The sequence below is a fragment of the Cryptomeria japonica genome, chromosome 5 (genome assembly GCF_030272615.1).
Source record: "Cryptomeria japonica chromosome 5, Sugi_1.0, whole genome shotgun sequence".
NCBI classification, from domain to species: domain Eukaryota; kingdom Viridiplantae; phylum Streptophyta; class Pinopsida; order Cupressales; family Cupressaceae; genus Cryptomeria; species Cryptomeria japonica.
Window position 1 is genome coordinate 701807758 of NC_081409.1, and position 19311 is coordinate 701827068.

The window sequence follows — 19311 nt, forward strand, 5'->3', positions numbered from 1 at the left end:
AATTTGAACACACATGAACATTCTGAATAGACTTCATTGGGGTTCAAGTAGTTCAAGGCATACACAGTGCCCAGGAGAAATATTTTCTGAAAGGATTAACTATGTCATGTGTTGTTGACCATTTGAACTATGTTGAACATATTGAACACATCTAAACCTTTTGAACTAGGTTCAAAGAGTTCAACGCCTAAAGAGAGATGGCATAACACATCACTGAACGAGACCAATAAGGAATTGCTACAAAACACTTAAGAACCTGCGAAACCTAAATGAACCTAATGAACCCGGTTCAAAATGGTTCAATGTGTTCACGGAGTTCGACCAATTACTAAAACTCGACATTTTTTATTTAAAGACAATTTACAAATGGACTAAGGGCTTGAACCGAGGCATTGCAAGAAAGACAAGGCCTCCGAATGAAATTTTATAGGGTGATTTACTCCTTTCATTGAGGATAAATGATGCAATAATAGAGCCTTCAATAGGCAAAACTAGTTTTGAACAACTCAATAAAGATTCATGTTTTTCTACTAAATCTATTCTTTGTTATTCCTTTGTCTTTCTTCTTTTGCTGCTAGTGATTCTCATAAAAAAATTAAACTCTAAATTTTTTTAACTCAATTTTTAAAATTTTTTTACAAGGAATACCATAAGTGGTACTATTTTGAAGAACCAAAATAATAAACAAAAGAACACCCAAAGAGACTTTAAACTTAAAAAGGTAGGAACTTTTGGGAAAGGGGAATGAAACAAAAGATATTAAACAACATTGAACAAAAAGAAAATGGGGATCCCTATTGTTATAAAATAAAAATTCTGAGGAATCTATAAAGGGAATAACAATAACCACTTGACTCATCATCCTTATTGCTTAGTCACAAAATTATGCAAGACTTAAGAAATTTGTTAAAAATCTCAATTTGATCATTAATTTGAGGATGATCAGTCAAACTCATATTCAAGGACGTTCCTTAAAAATTAATAAAATCTTTTCAAATGTTATTGGTAAAATTTGGATTGTGATAATTGAAAATAGGGCAAGGCATATCAAAAAGTTTCAAGACTAAATCTAAGATTTTTTTCAACCATAGCTTTAATGTAAGGGTGAGGTAATGCACCAATATGGGCATATTTTTTCAAGTAATCAATCATAACCAAAATGACATGTTTATCTGCCCAAGTGGAAGCTCCATAAATAAATCCATAATATCAATACAACTCATATCTAAAAGAGGAGGTGGCTAAAAAAATCATTGTGCTTTGAGAGTTTGCCTTTTTTGTTTAACATACACTGTGTTCAATTAAAGAATGCCTTAACATGTTTCTTGATGTCATCTTAGAAGAAATATCATTTCACTCACTAATAGGTCCTGAAAGAACTTGAGTAATCTATAATAGGGGAGGAGTGAAGTTATATTAGTAATTGAGGCTTTATTAGGGAGTTAAGGAGTAAATGGATCTATTCCAAATAGATGAGGACTTTCCCTATCTAGCAAAAACCTTGTACAAACTATGGATCTTGCTCCAACTATTGAATGATACCTTTTATTGTAAGATTTGTATCATGTTGGTTTCTTATATCAACTAATGATATGGATAAGTATGGTCATGCACTCTACTTAAAGGACAAAGTTATCCTACATCAAACAACCGTCAATTTAAATAGGATACATTAAATTATCAACCAAAGATATAAACTTGAGATGATACATGTATTGTATATGCACTAGGAGGTTTTGTAGGTTTCCTAATATTTCTACATAAATTGAAGAAATCATTGAATCTAAAGGAAAACATTCCTAAATTGACAAAAAGCTTAGAAGGTTGAGCAGTACTACTAATATTCTTCTACAAATCATGACTATAAGTAAATGACAATTTCAACTAAAAATATTATACACAATGCCAAATAATAATTGCTACTTTGAAAATTTAATTTATCCTTTAATAATAATTGAATGTAACAATGTTAACAAACTAAATTAAAAAAGTAGCACTTACCTCAAGTGGGTTGTGCTTGGGCATGTCCACTTGTTACATTGAGTAATCAACTAATAGTCAATGCTTAATGTAATTTAATCACTTCATAGAGATGAATTTAAATTGTTGGAATTTTATTACTAAATTGAAACACAAAATATACAAAATGCTTGATTATCAATCCACTATTCTATGCAATTTATAGAAACTTAACTAATTCCTAACTAACTTGGAATATTCATACTAAAGTTTTAGCTCATCCCTGTTAAGAAGTGAGAGGCTTATTTGTTGGAAGAAAATAATTGTGAGATTAAAAATATTGTCCTAATTATAACTTTGCTAACATAAGCAAGATTAAAAATATAGTCCTGATTATAACTTTGCTAAAATATGGTCAGTGTGATTAGGATGATGTCGATGGTGTTGTTGATATCGAAGGAGGATTAATATCTATGTTGGTAGACCTAGACGAAAGTAGAGAAAAACAAAAGAAGTCTATAGAAAAATTTCTTATTTCAGAAGGTTGCTTGATAAGGGAAAGAAGGTCGTTGATGATTTTGAAACAAATCTTGAATAGAAAACAAAAGAATGCACCAAGCTTGAAGAATAAGTGATCAAGATTAAGAAGGAACTAAAAGATGAAAATGATTAGATTTATAAAGGTCTAAAACTTAGAGGTGGTAGTGAAGTACTTGATGTAATGTTCAATTCTCAAAAACAAAATAAAGACAAAGGTGGACTTGGCTTTGAAAAAGGTGAATTCTCTAAGACTTTTAGCAAAAATGAAAAAGGAAAGGAAAAGGTCAAGGATAAATTAAAGGACCCTAATAAAGATCAGAAAGATTTAACTTTGGTCCCAAACTTGAAGAACTTTAGGAGACCTCCTCATGTTCAATCCAAGTATTCCTCATCTTTTAATGGTAGTTATTTTTCATGCAATAAATTTGGACATAGAGATAAAAAAGTTAGGTAAAAAATCAATCATTTAATTGTTGGAAACAACAATGAAGGAAAAATAAGAGGGGGGAGGGGGGGGTGAATCAGTTTTGACTAGATTAGCAAACTTAATCTCAAATGCAAATCTGATTAACTACAACAACAACAAAGATAAGAAAATTGATAGCATGACATACAACAAGATTTTGATGTGAAAAACCCATTCAAGGGAAAAACCACAGTTGGGACCTACCCATAATAAGATGATACTTTGTAGTAGTACGTGAAAATGATTACAATGGGGATTGTACATGCATTCAGGCTCAATGCCTAGAGGTCACTGCTCAAAATACAATAACCCAGAAGGCTACAACCCTCAGGCAAGGTTCACTACCTTACAAGGAAGTCTCACTGACTTAAAAAATATTCGAACAACAATCCAGAAGCACATTTGTCTTCTCTACAACATTTGTCGAAGGATATATTCTCTTGTTTGCACCTTTACCATTCTCTGATAATGCAGACACTCCATCAAATACCTATTTTTTGTGACTATATCATCTATATATACCAATCATCAACCTTGACAACAAGGTCGGTCAAAACCTCAACCCTCAATTACAAAATTACATCACATAATAAAAAGATAAACCATCGGACCAATATAATGATATACATAACATAGCATGGACCTAAAACAAATTCTCAAACACGCAACACCATCGGAATCAACTCCAAGATCAACTGCAACACACTACACCATCAAATAAGTCTCATATAAAGAACACCATTAGATAAACAAAACACCAAAGCCATGCACATCGATCAATGTAGATCATGAAAGAAAATAGGACATATTAGGAAACACCAGCAAGAATGCTAGAACCATCTGTAATAGCTGCACCAACACCACTTATCAAATCTTCATCGATCAACATATGAAACTCAAGAACACTCAAACAGTAGCAACAACCACAAGGAAAGATGACTTGTGGAGCACCAAATCACAATCCATCTGAAATGAAGATACACATGAACATCTTAAACAATCTCCCAAAATTGCATCACAAGATCTGGTCACATTGGAATATACTAGAGGAAATACCAAACTCTACAAAGCACTGATCAAAAGAACCAAACTATAAATTGGATCATATGATATGATCAATTAAGCTCTTGGATCACTAAAACTAATACAGAAAGATATAATGATACTATAAATACTCCATTTACCAAACCATGGTCCCAATAAACCAATCTGCAATCACCAGATCAATGAATCACAGGAATATGTTGACATCAATGACAAAAACATATCCTAGCAACAATAATGTCCAACAATATCCCCCTTTGGCATTGATGGCAACATATGGATGTGAAAAACAATCAATGAAAAGAAAGAAAATATCTCCAACAAACTCCCCCTAAGATCAAGCTCACCAACAACAGATAAGATAGTTTTTCACATGCTTTCTCTCCCCCTTTGACATTAATGACAAAGGTTCTCAAAACAAAAACCCAAACTCTCCCCCTTAGATAAACAAATCATGATTACAACCAGCTCAATTGAACCACAAACAGACTACTCCATCAAAGGAGTAGCATAAACTCATCAATCCAGACAAAAAGATAAGACTATGAAGTCCACTGGATTGATGCAACTCAATGCATCTAGTTCCCATCAGGAGGGGTAGATACCCCTAACTTGTCTCTCAAATAGACAAATGTATATGCAGGGAAAGGATTGGTAAAAATATCAGCAATTTGTTCCTTTGTAGACACATACTCTAACTTCAATTCCTCTTCACTAACTTTTTCTCTCCAGAAATGATACCTGATTGATACATGTTTAGTATTTGAATGTTGCACCGGGTTCTTTGACATATTAATAACATTGGAATCACAATATATGACAGTAGGATCATCATAGATAACTCTGATATCCTTCAACATTTATTTCATCCAAACTACCTGAGTGCAGTTACTAGCAACAATAATGTATTCAGCTTCAGCAGTAGATAGGGAAACTGGATCTTGTTTCTTACTTGCCCATGAAACCAATTTATTACCCAAAAAGAATGCACCATCAGAGGTACCCTTCTAGTCATCAACATCACCAGTCCAATCAGCATCAGTGTAAGCACATAACATGAAATCATCATTCCTCGAATACCATAAATCATAATCCACGGTCCCTTTCAAGTATCTGAATATCCTCTTTACAACAGTGACATGACTCTCTTTCGGATCAGCTTAATATCTAGTAGCCATGCCCACATCATGCATAATGTCAGATCTAGTCTGAGTTAGGTATAGCAGTCCACCAACCATAGATCTGTACAAGGTCTAATTAGCTTTCGGAGATTCATCATTCTTAGACAATTTGTAGCCAATCACCATAGGAGTTCCAAAACATTTAGAATCTTCTAACCCAAACTTCATCAGTAATTCCTTCACATATTTAGCTTGAGATATAAAAATACCTTTTCCAGTTTGTGAAATCTGCAAACCTAAGAAAAATTTCATTTCACTTATCATAGACATCTCAAATTCTTTCTGCATATCACCAACAAACTTCATACTCAAGTCATCATCTCCTCCAAAGATAATGTAATCAACAAAAACTTCAACAATCAAAATGTTATCATTCTCAATCTTGAAATATAGATTACTATCAGCAGTGCCTTTATTAAATCCTAATTTCAGCAAATACTTATCCAATCTAACATACTAGGCTCTAGGGGCTTGTTTCAGTCCATAAAGTGCTTTCTTCAATTTGCATACCATGTCTATATCATCTAATAATGAAAATCCATTAGGTTTCTCAATGTAGACTTCTTCCTCAAGATCACCATTCAAAAAGGCTAACTTGACATCCATCTGATATACCTTGAAATCCTTATAAGTAGAATATGCAAGAAATAGTCTAACATCTTCAAGTCTAGCTACTAGAGTAAAAGTATCCTCATAATCAATTCTTTCCTTTTGTGAATATCCTTTGCATACCAGTCTTGCTTTATTTCTGACAACTTCATCAGCTTCATTCAATTTGTTCCTAAATACCCTTTTAGTACCAATCACATTCTTGTCTTTAGGTCTAGGCACAAGTTCTTGTGTGTTATTCTTTTCAATTTGATTCAATTCTTCTTCCATAGCCTTTATCCAATTTTCATCTTTGCAAGCTTCAACAACATCTTTAGGTTCAATTTTAGAAATCAAACATACCTCTTCAACAACTAGCCTTCTTCTAGTCATTATGTCTTTATTTTTATCGCCAATTATCCATTTTTCAGAATGATTCAATCTCACATACCTCGAAGTCTTCTGATTATTCTGATTTTTCAGGTTCCTGCATCTCTTCATCGACAATAGCAGTATTCGGATTAACAGTTTCTATGAGATCATTCTCCTTCAATTCTTCTCTTTGAATTTGCTTTAAGACAACATTATGATCATCATATTTGCACTCTAATTTCTTTTCCATAGTTCTCATCAACCTTCACATTTGCAATTAGTCTCTTATTGTAGCACCGATAGGCTTTGTTCTTTGTGGAATATCCCAAGAAAATTCCTTCATCACTTCTTGCATCTAATTTTCCTCTATCCTCATCTCTCTTGATATAACACTTGCTTCCATAAATTATGAAACATCTCATAGTAGGAACATGACCAAACCATAGCTCATAAGGAGTCTTACCAGAATCACCTTTTATATGCACTCAGTTGAATGTGTAAACAACAGTGCTAATAGTTTCTCTCCAATAGATCTTCAGAACATTCCCTTGAATCAGCATAGTCCTTGCAACTTCCAAGATAGTTTTGTTCTTCTTTTCAACAACTCCATTTTGTTGTGGGGTTCTAGGAGCAGATAATTGTCTTCTAATCCCATGCTTCTCACAGAATGAGTCAAATTCATCGAAATAAAATTCTCCTCCTCTATCAAATCTTAGACATTTCATCTTTAGTCATGTCTCAATCTCAACCTTTTCTTTGAATATCTTTAATTTGTCCAATGCTTCTAATTTTTTCCTCAAAAAGGAAACCCACATCATCCTAGAATAATAATCAATCAGTAACATGAAATACCTGTCACCTTGCACACTTATTATTGTTGTAGGATCACATAGGTCAGTATGCACAAGATCTAGCAATCCATCAGATGTATATTGCTTACTTTTGAAAAAAATTCTTGTTTGCTTTCCCATTTGACATTCCTTACATATCGGATTAGAAGGCTTAATAATTTTAGACAAAGCTCTAATAGCTTGAGTAGAACTGATCTTAATCATTGAGTCAAAATTAACCTGGCACATTCTCCTATGCCATAACCAAATTTCATCAATCTAAGCAATCAAGCAACTTTTCTAACCGACATTCAAATGAAATATATTACCTTCAATATTAATTCCTGATGCAATCTCTATACCAGAGGCATTTATGATCTTGCATTTTACATTCTTGAATTGCAAATCATAACCTTTTTCAACCATCTGTCCAACACTTAAAAGATTATGCTTCAAACCTTCAACATACAAGACATCATCAGTGTTATGCTTACCATCAAAGGAAATAGAACCTCTACCATGGATCACACAAGCTTTGTCATCTCCAAATCTTACTATTCCACCATCATACTTCTCCATATTCACAAATTTGCTTTTATCACCGGTCATATGATGTGAACAACTATTGTTAATCACCCATTCATCTTTCTCTTCAACTTTACCTACTAAATCTTTTTCTTCAATAGTGCAGCTTGTAGGATCAACAGGTACTGGTCCATCTTCCTTAATAGCAATTAACACAATTTCATCTCCTTCTGATTCTTCATCTATAACCCCTTCATCAACAGCATAATACTATTTCTTTTGATGTTTATACTTTTGGTTAGGCTTGTAAGGCTTATCATACTTCTCATGCTTCTCATATCTATCATTCCTATCATGCTTATCAAATTTATCATTCCTATCATATTTAGACATTCTCTCTGAGAACATAGAAGAAAAATGTCCTATCTTATTGCAAGAGAAACATTTCAGAGGCAATTTTCCATCATACTTACCAACTCCTTTAGGCAATCTCTAGGCAATCAATGCTTCAAGCTCATCCAATTCTCTTTCTTTCTCTTTCATCTCTTCTCTCTCTTTCATATCTGGATATTCTACATTCTTCTAGATCATACTTATTCTTTTCGGATACAGATTCTCTAAATGTTGTCTCAAAGTTTCCATGTGATTCACCAAATTCACTCAGTTCAAATGCAATAATCTTTCCAACCAGCATATCTCTTGTCACAGTGGTCACACTCTGGATCTCATCAATAAAAACTACCTTATGTTTCTAAGTAGGAGGCAATGATCTCAACACCTTAGCAACAATTCCATCCTCTTCAAGGGTTCCACCGACACATTTGATACCTAGGACAAGGTCATTCACCTTAGCCATGAAGGTTGATATGTTATCATCTTCTCCCATCTTCAACATCTCATACTTCCCTTTCAAACTTTGCAACTTAGCAACTTTAACTTGTTTATCTCCTTCATACAAGGTTTCAATATTATCCCAGATCTCATGTGCAGTCTAAAGTCCCATCACATTAGTCATCTCTGAATTAGTCGAGGCACTCAACAATGCTTCCTTAGCTCTAATTTTATCTTCAACATCCTTGATCTCAGCAAAAGTAACTGACCCATTCTAAGGAACAGAATAGGCATCCTTTGTAATCTTCCAGTAATCCTCTCCAAGACATTTCAAGTGCACCTCCATCTAGTTCTTCCATATATCATAGTTACTTCCATCAAATCTCAGACTCTCCTTTTTAAAGAAAACAACTCCTGTTGCCATCCTAGATCTCCTCAAGTGGTCAAGCTTCTTCTGGAGGATCTAGCTTTGATACCAATTGTTGGAAACAATAATGAAGGAAAACTGAGAGGTGGGGTGAATTAGTTTTCACCGGATTAGCAAACTTAATCTCAAATGCAAATCTGATTAACTGCACCAACAACAAAGATAAGCAAATTGATAGTACAAAACACAACACCAAGATTTTGACATAAAAAACCCAATCAAGGAAAAAACCATAGTGGGGACTTACCCACAATAATATGATACTTTGTAGTAGTATGTGAAAATGATTATAATGGGGAATGCACATGCATTCAGGCTCACTGCCTAGAGCTCACTGCTCAAAAAACAATAACCCAGAAGGCTAAAACCCTCAAGAAAGGTTCACTACCTTACAAAGAAGTCTCACTGACTTACAAAATATTCGGACAACAATCTAGAATCAGATGAACTGAAAGAATAGCATCTGCAAATTCCTAATGATAGTTCTAGTTAAGCACATTTGTCTTCTTTGCAACACTTCAATCTCTATTCAATCACAATGTTGAATGATGTATTCGCATGGTCACAACTTTACCATTCTCTGATAATGCAAACACTCCATCAAATACCTAATTTACATGACAATACCATCTATATATACTGATCATCAACCTTGACAACAAGGTCAGCCAAACCCTCAACTCTCAATTATAAAATTACATCACACGATACAAAGATAAATTATGGACCAATATAATGATATACATGACATAACATGGACCTAAAAAAATTCTCAAACATGCAACACCACCAAAATCAACTCCAAGATCAACCACAACATGCTACACCATCAAATAGGTCTCATATGAAGAACACTACCGGATAAACAAAATACCAAAACCATGCACATCGATCAATGTAGATCATCAAAACAAATAGGACATAATTAGGAAACACTAGCAAGCACGCTAGAATTGTCTATAACAGCTCCACCAATGCCACTTATCAAATCTTCATCGATCAACGTCTAAAACTCAAAACCACTCAAACAGCAACAACTGCCACGAGGAAAGATAACTTGCAGAGCACCAAATCATGATCCATCTAAAATGAAGATGGACATGAACATCCCAAACAATCTCTCAAAATTGCAGCACAAGATCTGATCACACCAGAATATACCAAAGGAAATACCAAACTCTACAAAGTACTGATCAGAAGAGTCAAATTGTAAAACAAATCACATGATATGATCAATTTGTTGGTGTTATAACAAACAAGGAGAGATTGTTGGCATTTCAATAAGGATATTGAGAAGGTTGTTGATGATTATGGATAGAACTAATTAAGGATGTTTACTGTCTTATTTATGTCAAGAAATTGATTTTCTAATTCAGTATGATGTTGCCATATCTTGAGAAGTATGATTTGATGAGTATAAAGATGTCGGTAAAAGACACAGAAAGAATATGATGAAAAAGGGGAGGAATAAGTTATTCAATGGGAAACTATTACCGAGTTAGACAATGATGAGATCATGATGTTTAGACTGTTTTGATATTCTACATATGTTATTGATTATAAGGTTAATACTATACTATGTTACCAAGAAAAGAACATAGTCGGTAAACCCTAAGGAACCCAGTCGGTAAACCCTAAGGTTATCGCTATCGGTTAATGATGGCAGAATGTCTACCAAGTGAAGTTTAGTATTTATCGAGTTGCAACTGAGTAATAACAAAATACATTGAATAAATAAAAGCATTATTTAATGAAGGAAGCTGATGAGCTGGCTATGATTAAATGATTGGTATGTTGTGAATGAAGTTTGTTAAAGAATCTATGGCAAAAGAAAATTGGTAGGAAGATCTACAGCTCAAATTGAACCACATTACCCTAGCACAAGTTCCAAGAAATGTATGCAAGTTCCAAGGCGGCGTAAAACATTTTCAGATCGAAGGATACATTGAACCTGGTCAAGTTTGAAGATCTGATGGCTATGATTGATCATGGGAAATATGATCAAGGAGATTAAGCGGTTGGTGAAATGTTTATAAATAAAGAACTGTTGATAAACAATGTATGCGGGAAAGTGTATGCACAGGGATGCTACATAGTGATTACCGAGCACTGAAGCTTGAAGACTTGTTTTAAATAATAGAGTATAGAGCCTAGCAGAAGGACAAGATTAGTTCTATGTCTATATTGTATTGAGCAAATAAGAATATGCTTTAGCATTTTAGATGTGAAGTTGCAGATAGATTTTTATTACTGTTATTTTGTGAAGTGAGAGAAAATCTCTTAACCGAGTGAACTTAATAGTCTTATTTGTAAAACTCTCTAGCAAGATGACATTCTAATTGAGTGTTTGAAATCCTTTAACAAGGTCACTTCTAACAAGGTGAAGATCCTAACAGATCTGAGGGAAATCCCTTAACCGGGTCACATCTAGCAATGTGTTTGTAATCTTTAACAGGATTTGCTTTTAACCGAGCATACTCTAGAAGAGTATATTTCTTAGTGGGTCCAAAATCCCACAGTGGTTTTTCCCTATTTGGGTTTCCACGTTAAATCTGGTGTTATGAGGATTATGATGTTTATATGCTTTTGAGTTTGCATGTTTAGCAGTTTTGGTTATATTGCTGAAGTATATGTTACCGAGGTTGAATCTGATGTTTTTATGGAAGATTAAGTTTGTATGATTCACCCCCCCCCCTCTCATCTTATTAGATTGGCATTTGTACTTAAAATTAAGTATCATAACTATCAATTGGTATCAGAGCTTTGGACTCCGGAAGAAAAAGCTTAAAGGTACTTGAGGAAAAGATCCAAAGATGTATAAGAGGGATGCACTGAAGCTGAATAAGTCAAGTTTCTCTACATGGAAGGAAAGGATGAAGTTGCACCTATCAGGAGCAGGAGAATATGTCGTATATTATCTGGAGAATGATTTCATTACACCAAGCACCTATCCATTGACAATGGAAGAGATAAAGGCAAAGCAAGAACATATCCAAGCAATGATTGAAATAACATTTGCATTGACCGACTCAGAGTTTAATGATCTAGAAGGCTGCAATGATGCAAAGGCAATGTGGGACAAGCTCATATCTATGTATGGTGGACATGAACATGTTCAAAGAGAAAAAGTGGATAGTCTAAGAGGACAAATTGAATCTATGAGGATGAATGAAGGTGAGAACATAACCCAGTACAGTACAAGACTAAAGGAGATTGTCAATCAAATCAAAGGAGCAGGTGGAACTATTGAAGAAAAGGATATAACAAGTAAGTTGTTAAGAACCCTTCTATCGGCTTATGCAATCTGAGTCTTTGCAATCAATGAATTAAGGTATGTACCCAATACGGCAGTTTCTTTAGATGCTACTATTGGCAAGCTACATGCATTTGAGTTAAGTAACTTTGATAACAGTGGGTCTTCGGTAAATAAAGTTGAATCTGCATTTAGTTCTTTCATATTGGTGAATCTGATGATTACAATGATAGAATGAGTAAGTACACTAAAGGGGATCACAGTGGAGCAAGTGAAAGATTTTGCAATAACATGGAGGAAGTACACAAACTGTATGAGGAAATCAGAAAGCAAGAAGAGTTTGAAGCACTATTAGCCAGAAGGTTACCGAGAGGTAAAGGTAAGTATAAAGGAAAACTACCTTTGAAATGTTTCAATTGTGATAAGACGGGACATATGGCTTCTAACTGTCCTGAAAAAGATTCTACTGAGAAGAGAGATTACCGAGATGATAGAAAGAAAGATAATCATTACAGAGGACACCGAGACTTCAGAAGAAGAGATAGAAAGTCATGCTTAATAGCCGATGAGGAATCCAATGATGATAAATCAGATGAAACTGATACAGAGGAAGTAGTTTATGTGGCTATCAAAGATGGATTAGATGAAGAAAGGTATGAAGAAAAAGCCCTAATATCTCACATAAATACTAATGATTCTTGGATCACAGATAGTGGATGCTCACATCACATGACAGGTGATAAACATAAGTTTGTTATGTTAGAAGACTATGATGGAGGCTATGTAAGATTTGGTAATGATGCACCATGTCCAGTAAGAGGTAAAGGATCCATAACACTTCTTGACAATGCAAGATGCAATGATGTTTATAGGGTTGTACGTTTGAAATACAATTTGTTGAGTGTAGCATAGCTAAACAATACAGGATATTGAATAGAATTTCACAAAGGAATTGTCAAAGTTCATGACAAGCATGGAAAGTTAACTACTACCAGGACACAAAAAAAAGGTAACACATTTCACCTTGACTCAACTCAGAATAAATGCCTGTATGCAAAGATAGATGATACCTGGTTATGGCATAAAAGGTTTTGTCATGTAAATTTTGATAATCTGATCAAAATAAGAAAGAAGCACCGAGTAAGAGGTCTACCGAGTCTTGAAAAACCTGAGAATGCTATGTGCCGAGGATGCCAGATGGGTAAAATGACAAGATCAAGCTTTACAAGTAAGTCCTACACCTCTAAGGGAATTTTAGATCTTGTGCACACTGATCTTTGTGGTCCTATGAAAGTTCAAAGTTATTATGGTGATAAATATTTCATATTATTTGTGGATGATTACTCAAGGATGATGTCAGTAATGTTTCTAAAAGAAAAATGAGAATCTTTTCAAATGTTTAAATGGTACAAGGCAAGAGTTGAAAATGAAACAGGAAGACAATTGAAATGTCTTAGATCAGATAGAGGAGGAGAGTTCACATTTGATGAGTTCAAATTATTCTGCAATGATCATGGTATAAAGAGACAAGTCTCTGCACCAAGAACTCCACAACAAAATGGAATTGCTGAGAGAAGAAATAGATCTATTATGGACTGTGCTAGAACCCTGATGATCGAAAAGAAAGTGCCACAAACATTTTGGAGAGAAGCAATAAGCACAACAGTCCACACCCTGAACCGAGTACAATTGAAGTAAGGAACATTGAAGACACCATATTAAATTTGGTATGACAAGAAACCTAATGTAAGTTATTTTAAAATATTTGGAAGTAGATGCTATGTACACAAGGATGATAGAAATGGCAAGTTTCACCAGAAAAGTAAAGAAGGAACATTTCTTGGTTATTCTTCTAGAAGTAAAGCATTTAAATGTCTGATCAAATCATCTAACAAAATAGTACAAAGTGCAAATGTGAAAATTGATGAATTTGCAGAAAGAAATGATGAAGGAGATTCCAAAGAACCAGAAGATTATGATGAATTTGTCTATGTTCAACTGACAAGTCCTACCGAGAAAACTGTAGAAGGAAATAAAGAAAATATTCAGTTACCGAGTGATGAAGAAGATCATACTGAGCCTACCGAGCCTGTATTAGCCAAGTATGTCAGAAGACATCATGCATCAAGTCAAATTATAGGAGATAAGGATGATCCAGTAATGACAAGGAACAAACTGAGATAGAACACATGTCTGATATCTAAATTTGAACCGAGAATAGTCAAAGAGGCATTTAACACTGAAGATTGGATAAATGCTATGACAGAAGAGATTGATCAAATCAAGAAGAATGACACATGGACACTAATCCCAAGACTGAAGGACAAGAATGTAATCAGTAAAAAGTGGATTTTTAGAAACAAGCTGAATGAAAAAGGTGAGGCCATTCGAAATAAAGCAAGACTAGTTTGCAAAGGTTATGCCCAAGAAGAAGGAATTGATTATGGTGAGACTTTTGCACCTGTGGCAAGATTTGTGCACCTATGGCAAGACTTGAAGGAGTAAGAACATTGTTGGCATATGCTACTTACAAGAATTTCAAGGTATATCAAATGGATGTCAAATCTGCATTTCTGAATGGTATATTAGAAGAAGAAGTTTTTATTGAACAACCTGAAGGATTTGTTGAAGACAAAAATAAAGATCAGGTATGTAAATTGAACAAAGCTTTATATGGTCTAAAACAAGCACCTACAACATGGTATGAAAGATTGCACTCCCATTTAATCAAGATTGGTTTTATAAGAACAAGTGAAAACAACAATATGTACATGAAGAATGATGAAAATGGAATACTGATCTCAGCCATATTTGTTGATGATATTATCTTTTGTGGAAATGACTCTCTATGTAAGAACTTTGGAAATGAAATGAGCAAAGAATTTGAGATGTCATTAATCAGTGAGATAAAGTATTTTATAGGTTTACAGATACTGCAAATGAAAAATGAGATTTTCATTACTCAATCCAAGTACATAAAGCAAATCTTGAAGAAATTTGGAATGGAGGATTCAAAACCAGTAAGTACTCATATGACTACCAACTGTAAACTATCAAAGAATGATGAATCTGCATCTGTTGATGAGACACTTTACCGATCCATGATTGGAAAGTTGCAATATGTTGTTCACAGCAGGCCAGACATAGCACATGTAGTAGGTATAGTTGCAAGATTCTCTATAGATCCAAAGGAAACACACATGACAGCAATCAAAAGAGTTTTCAGATACTTGACAGGCACTGAGGATTATGGCTTAGTATATCAGAAAGGAAATGACTTTGATTTAAAAGTTTATACTGATGATGATTGGGCAGGCAACATTGATGACAGAAAACGCACAAGTGGAGGAGCTTTCTTTTTAGGAGAAAGACTAGTGAGTTGGCTTAGCAAGAAACAAGGATGTGTTTCATAGTCAACAGCAGAAGCTGAATACGTTGCTGTAGCATTGAATTGTACCAACATAGCATGGATCAAACAACTGTTGGAATGTATAAATGAGAAAGTTACCGAGCCAGTAACTATATTCTGTGACAATACTAGTGCCATTAACATTTCAAATAATCCTATTATGCACTCTAAGACAAAGCACATCTCTATCAAATATCATTATCTTAGAGAAGAAGCTCAAGAGAAGAAAGTGGTGTCGGAATATGTTAGCACAAAGAAAAAAATAGCAGATATCTTCACCAAGCCACTACCAAGGGACACTTTTTAGTATCTCAGAAGTTAGGGGTCCTACCCCTATCTTCTACTCACTGACCAAGTTCGATGAAAGAATCAATTTGATGACTCTACAAAATATCATTTAGGATTTGATGTTGATTTACACTCTTTAGGATGTTTTATAAAGGTGTGTAGGAAACAATACAGGGAACAAGAATTGAAGACAAAATGCTCTGACCGAGACTAAGTTGACACATAACAGTAGGAAATCACTTCATACCAGAAGAAATTATGTTTTAGTTCTTTACTTTTTGGCATTATTGTCAAAGGGGGAGAAGACTGAAGAAAAGGAATGGATACTAATGTATGGGGGAGAAGAACAGGGGGAGAGCATAAAGTGGTGTTGGAATATGTTAGCACAAAGGAAAAAATAGCAGATATCTTCACCAAGCCACTACCAAGGGACACTTTTGAGTATCTCAGAAGTAAGTTAGGGGTCCTACCCCTATCTTCTACTCACTGACTGAGTTCGGTGAAAGCATCAATTTGATGACTCTATAGAATATCTTTTAGGAGTTGATGCTGATTTACACACTTTAGGATGTTTTATAAAGGTGTGCAGGAAACAATACAAGGAACAAGAATTGAAGATGAAATGCTCTGACCGAGACTAAGTTGACACATAGCAGCAAGAAATCACTTCATACCGAAAGAAATTATGTTTTAGTTCTTTACTTTTTGGCATTGTTGTCAAAGGGGGAGAAGACTAAAGAAAAGGAATGGATACTAATGTATGGGGGAGAAGAACAGGGGGAGAGCATTTCACGATTTTAGAATCTCATAGCAATCTAAATCAATTAGGTCATATCAATTGGTTTTTCCATCAATGCCAAAGGGGGAGATTGTTGGGATTATAACAGACAAGGAGAGATTGTTGGCATTTCAATAAGGATATTGAGAAGGTTGTTAATGATTATGGATATAACTGATTAAGGATGTTTATTGTCTTAATATTATTATTTTGTCATTGATGTCAAGAAATTGATTTTCTAATTCAGTATGATGTTGCCATATCTTGAGAAGTATGATTTGATGAGTATAAAGATGTCGGTAAAAGACACAGAAAGAATATGATGAATAAGGGGAGGAATAAGTTATTCAATGGGCAGCTATTACCGAGTTAGACAATGATGAGATCATGATGTTTAGATTGTTTTGATATCCTACATATGTTATTGATTGTAAGGTTAATACTATACTATGTTATCGAGCAAAGAACCTAGTCGGTAAACCCTAAGGAACCTAGTCGGTACACCCTAAGGTTGTCGCTATCGGTTAATGAAGGTATAATGTCTACCGAGTGAAGTTTAGTATTTACCGAGTTGCAACCGAGTAATAATAGAATGCATTGAACGAATAAAAGCATTATTTAATGAAGGAAGCTGATGAGCTAGCTATGATTAAATGATTGGTATGCCATGAATGAAGTTTGTTAAAGAATCTATGGCAAAGGAAAATCGGTAGGAAGATCTATAGCTCAGATTGAACCACATTACCCTAGCACAAGTTCCAAGAAATGTATGCAAGTTCCAAGGTGGGGTAAAATGTTTTTAGATCGAAGCATACATTGAACCTGGTCAAGTTTGAAGATCTGATGGCTATGATTGATCATGGGAAATGTGATCAAGGAGATTAAGCGGTTGGCGAATTGTTTATAAATAAGGAATTGTTGATAAACAATGTATGCGGGCAAGTGTATGCATAGAGATGCTACATAGTGATTACCGAGCACTGAAGCTTGAAGACCTATTTTAAATAATAGAGTATAGAGCCCAGTAGAAGGACAAGATTAGTTTTATGTCTATATTGTATTGAGCAAATCAGAATCTGCTTTAGCATTTTAGATGTGAAGTTGCAAATAGATTTTTATTACTGTTATTTTGTGAAGTGACAGAAAATCTCTTAACCGAGTGGACTTAACAGTCTTATTTGTAAAACCCTCTAGCAAGGTGACATTCTGATTGAGTGTTTGAAATCCTTTAACAAGGTCACTTCTAACAAGGTGAAGATCCTAACAGATCGAAGGGAAATCCCTTAACCGGGTCACATCTAGCAATGTGTTTGTAATCTTTAATGGGATTTGCTTTTAACCGAGCATACTCTAGAAGAGTATATTTCTTAGTGGGTCCAAAATCCCACAGTGGTTTTTCCCTATTTGGGTTTCCACGTTAAATCTGGTGTTATGAGGATGATGATGTTTATATGCTTTTGAGTTTGCATTTTAGCAATTTTGGTTATATTGCTGAAGTATATGTTACCAAGGTTGAATCTGATGTTTTTATGGAAGATTAAGTTTGTATGATTCACCCCCCCCCCCCCTCCTCTCATCTTATTAGCTTGGCATCTGTACTTAACATTAAGTATCAGAACTATCACAATTAAGCTCCCAGATCACTGAAACCAATACAAAAAGATATAATGATACTAGAAATACACTATGTACCAAACCATGATCCCAATAAACCAATCTTCAACCATTGAAGCAATGAATCACAAGAATATGTTGACATCAATTACAACAACATATCCTAGTAGCAGCAATGTCCAACATTAATGGATAATGTTACTATTGCAATAAGTTTGAACACAAAGAAAGTGAATGCACAAGTAGGATGAATTGGAATACATATGGAAATTCAAGTTTTGGCAAAGATGTTTAGTCTTTCAATGGATGTTGTTATGCTTAAAACAATTTTAGGAATAAGGCTATTGAGTGCAATCCTAATGATAGAATAAATAGAAGTGGAAACATCAAGATGAATGGAAATGATTCATAGAAAGGTTAGGTTTGATATAACTATAATAAAATGGGACACGTTGCAAAATATTGTGAAAGAAGGGATGATAAGACCAATGGTGGGGAAAAGAAAATTGGTGTCATTGAAGAGAAGGAGAAAATGAAGTTGATGATATGGGTGAAGAATTCAAATGAGAAACAATAAAGAGGAATGTGGTCAAATTCACACCAACTATTGGTATCGATTCTTCAAGAAACTAAGTACATATGAATGGTCCAAGGCGGATAACTAAACACAGATCTTTTGTGCCCCCTTGTGATTTAGATTTTGAATTTCTTTCAGCATGGCAAAGGTTGCAAATATATTTTTGACAGTTTCTGATGGTTTTGTTGGTCCAAAATATTTATTGAAGATTCTAGTGGTACAGAGGATCAACTTTTTGAGAGAATTATAAGAAACATTTAAGTCAAATGGAAATCCTAAGTGACAAATATATATTGTATTCTTGAGTTTATTTTGAGCACTTACGAATTTGAGGAATTGTTGGATGTGAAAAGGTGATCAACTCAAGAAAAGACACCATTGCATTTGATCAGAGGTAATTATAAGATTTTTATTTTGATTGGAAAATTCTAAGATTATTAGTATTCTAGAGGAATTTCAACTTGTTTTCAGGAAGCAACCATTTATACACTCGGTGAAAGACCTTGTTGGTTCCTTTTCTCTTGTTCCCACCAAATTCATTCATAAAGAGGACATTCACTATTACATTCATGTTTCATTGGATGAATATGATCATAAAAAACTCAATTATTTTAGGAGAACCCACCTAG